At 28.5% G+C, this 4469-nt stretch overlaps 1 pseudogene; it reads right to left on the minus strand.

The window, feature by feature from the left end:
• Window positions 1-2520: 2520 nt before the first annotated feature.
• On the minus strand, window positions 2521-4200 carry LOC122537357 (annotated as a pseudogene).
• Between the last annotated feature and the right edge of the window lie 269 nt (window positions 4201-4469).

Genomic DNA, 4469 nt, shown 5'->3' on the forward strand with positions numbered 1-4469 from the left:
AATAACGGACTTATTGTCCCAACACTAATGTAGTAAAGATAATTATTGCGAGTGTCGCAGCAGAGAAGGCGCACAGGCAGCGCGATAGAGAAATACTTACAGGCTGTCGTCAGTAATCAAGAACTACTACTAACTGTGACGCGTCGGAGTCGGGTCTTATATACCCCCGACTCTTTTGTGTCTTTTTCAGGTCGAAACGTCTAGGAATTTTTTTGTTTAATTGGGAACTGCACGGTCAAGGCCATAAGGGACTTTTTGGCAATTACTTCATGGCCTTGTCGGTACTGCGTCCCAAGGTTCACGTCGTTGAAGGCGACATATTTATTTTATATTTTATGATGCTGCCTGGGTCGTGTCCCCTACATTTTGTCTCGGTGTTTGTCGAACAATGCTTAATTATGCAAAATTAATATAATTTAATATAATTATTATTTTTTAATTAAATAAAATTTTATTTATTATTAACTTATAATATAAGTTTAACCGCTATTGTTGGCACTTCAATTATTATTAATTTTAATTCCTCTATTTAATTTTCATTAAATTTATAGAAATTTTATCTATTTATATATATATATATATTTAATTTTAATAAATTATATATAAATTATTAACTTAATTAATAATTCAATCATAATTAAATTTTTATTTTTATATTATTAATGTTAATAATTCATTTAAAATCAAAATTGAATATTCAATCTGAAAATGAAAATGAGAAAATCTTTATCATTTTCATGTTGTACTTTTCACAATTTATTACACATAATTGAAAAACATGTGAAAAACAGATGCTTGTCTTCTTCAAGCAAAGCAAAAGAATACTCTAGCATCTATTTCAATCGTTTGTAGCAAAATATTGATTATGGTATACAATTATATGCATTCCAGAGAATGCATATAAATTAAAACTATATATAAAATATCTGAAGTACAGTACTCGATTCTACTATGTTTCGCTTTCCATTATTAAAATGTGTTATTAGAAAGTCGAAAAATTCGACAATGATATCTAAACATCTCAATTTAAATATTTAATTAAATAAAATTCTAAATATTCTTTGAAGAATTTAGAATTTTAATATCTTTTTAAATTTATAGCATTCTAGCACTGATTACAATTGTACTTGTGCATCTTTTATTAGTAATTAATAAATGTTAAATTAATATTTTATACTTGATAAATGTAAACATGGTTTTACACTCACAGTTTTATCTTACATCTGCTGGTAGATCTTCTTGCAGGCAATTGGCCGTAATCAAGATTAAAATCATAAGTCAGGAATATAGAGCAACGATGGCAAACTTCGTCGAACCATTTTCATTTTCTATCAGTGATTCAATTGATCAAGATATTATTCAGTAATTAAACTATAAATAATTCATAGTACAATAATACTTATAAGTAATCAATACTATAAGTACAAGTAATTAAATTAAAATATGAATAATAAATTCAAATATCTGAACATTTCAGATAGGAATTAATAGAAAAAATATTAATGATTTGAAATATCTTTTACCAACGTTTAATCAACTCTTTGTACATCATTTTTATCAATTTTATAAAATATAAATTTTCTTATTTAAATCGAATTTAATTAAGTTTTAACTATAGTTTTATAATCTGATTAAGCTGTAACTATAGTATTAAACAATAATCTTTCACGTTTATAAATTACTTGAGAGCTTCTTCTGCAGCCCTTTCTATTTCCTCGAACAAAGTTGTTGACTTGTTGACTCGCAATTACATGAAATCATAACAGATATAGCTAGAATGTATGGACAAGATCAGTTAATAGTTGAACTTATTGTTGAAAATTATTTTCTTTTTCTATTGTTGTACTGAAAAGCGGTATACTTTGTTTTGAAATACGAATTCCGATATTAGAAGAAACTGAGTTCGCGTTACAACACATTGTCTTCCTACCCAGCATCGATCAACCTGAATTAGCTTTACAGTTTATAAAAAATAACACACAATATGTACCAGTTAATATTGCTACACATAGTTACGTGCCAACTATTTACTTTTAAATGCAAGAAAGCAAAAAATTAACACTAAATCTACTGACACTTCTTGTATACTTATTCCTACCGTTCCCGATCAAAATGACTGGTCTTTAGAAAAAGTTTTTACAATTGAACGTATAGTCAATTAGATACCGTTCCCGATCAAAATGACTGGTCTTTAGAAAAAGTTTTTACAATTGAACGTATAGTCAATTAGGTACTAATAAAAAATAAATAATAATTAGGTACTAATAAAAAATAAAAAATAAATGAAATGAATAATTAAATAATAAATGAAGAAACTTTCATAAAATGATGACACAAATTTACTTTTATAAATTTTTAATTATAAACTTAAAGAGAAATTAAAAATTAAAATCCGATTGGTACACATATTTTTTGCATCTTGAACAGATCTTACGATATCTTACTTAACAAGTTTTTCGTACGTGTGAATCTAAATTTATATTTATTACACTTATATTTATTTATATTTATTGGTGATTTTGGTATAATTTCTTTTTCCTGCGATTCTTGATATGTAGCTGCAAATTCTACAGCTAACTGGAATAAAAATTCCTGCCTTGAAATTTTTACTCAAGTTGTTTCTTTGTATAAAACCCAGACATTTATTCCAGCTAGATCCAAAATATTGAAGAACCCTTGGAGAGGCCATCTGCAAGATTTCGATTTTACACTGTATTTCCTTTCCATTTGGATCGCTATGTCCATACCACATTTTGTGCTATTATAAAATCTAATCGTTTCCGATATACGCTTATCACTTTTTTTGTATTAAGTTATGCATGGAACTTAGTAGAAGCACTTTTTTATTTGATTTGCTTTTATATATGGTTTTGAGTTATATAGTTTTGTTGAAAAGTCTTGTCTTTTAGATTTTTGACAAATTTGGGCAATTCATGTTTATTTCTACGGATGGTTCTAACATAGTAGTTCTTTTTGCTAGTAGTTTTTTGGTCAATGAAGCACTCGTGAAAAAATTATTTATTGTTACGTTCTTTCCGCATCCTATGATTGATTCCATCAGCTTGAGAACAACGAACTCTCCAAGTGGAATTGAAAATTCTCTTTATTCATTTTTCCCAAATATGGAAATCCATTTATTACATATTTGCTGTTGACGTCAGATGCTAACCAGAATTTTATTCCAAACTTATCTGGTTTGTTTGGCATATACTGTATAAATCTACACCTAGCCTTGGATGGAAACAAATGCTCATCAACAGTTATGCACCTGGTTTATAACAGTTTTGGCTATTCTCAATAAACCAGTCCCATATTTCAAATATCATAGCAAATTTATTAGTTTGTAAACGCTAGTTTCTCTTGCTTTCCTTATCAAATCTAATAAACTTCATAATTTCAGTAAATACATTCTTGCTCATGGTTTTTGAAAAAAAATGCGGGATCCCATTCCTTATTTTATAAATATGAGATATCTAAATTTTTTGCCTCATATATATATATATGCGCCCCAAGCATATAGCAGAGCAATAAATGCATTTAATTTTGTTGCATTTAGTTCTCATTTAGTCCCTAACACTCTAAATGCTTCTTTTTCTATGCATGTTCTTATTTCTTCCACTATACGATGATCAATGATCAGAGAAGATGCTTTACTTTTCCTTTCACGACATGTCATGACCGTATACCTCCCTAAAAATATTATAAACAGGTGTTTTTCCAGATTTGGAATTTTTGTCTATTTCTTCCCAAACTGTTCCGTCAGAAGCAATTTCAATATGTTGTGTCCTTTATTTATTTACATCACTCTCACTTTCCGAACTTAATAATAATCTCCTTCTCTTTTGCCTTCTACGTTTATTTATAATACTCTCCTTTTTGTTATTTCTGTCTGGGGATTCTAATTCGTCTTCTATAAATAGGTCGTCATTTCTTTCCATGTTGTCTTTAGTTTTAGAAAGGTCCTGTTCATCGAAATCTGAACACTCTTCATCTATGTTATTTATTTTTTCTAATAACTTCATATTTTTGGAATGCCTTGACATTGTAGGGTAAATATTCGCCACAGAATAATGCATTATATACGAAATACAAAATTTACATCAAAGTATTACTTACTTTGCTTATACCATGAGAGGCAAAGGAAACTTTTTAGAACTTATATACTTTGATGTTCTTTCCTGTAGTTATAAAATTGTACTGTGTCACAAAAAAAAAAAAAAATGCAATATGTAAATATCAAATTTTCTCAAATTGATCGGTCGCGGTAGGTAGGGCAGGCTACATCTCGGAAAAAAAATAAAACGAGAAATAAATATTGAAAAATACATCGTATGTATATTTTTAGAAAAGTCATAAAGGTTGATAGCAATGTGTTCGGTCTTACCGAAACAATGAGGGTCAAAATGTGATGCGACAAATAAATTCATCGAGCCAGGGACAATAAACTCCTATCTTGTAACTTTCTCTAC

This window comes from Frieseomelitta varia, unplaced genomic scaffold, assembly GCF_011392965.1.
Source record: "Frieseomelitta varia isolate USP_RPSP 00005682 unplaced genomic scaffold, Fvar_1.2 scaffold_1607, whole genome shotgun sequence".
Taxonomy (NCBI): Eukaryota; Metazoa; Arthropoda; class Insecta; order Hymenoptera; family Apidae; genus Frieseomelitta; species Frieseomelitta varia.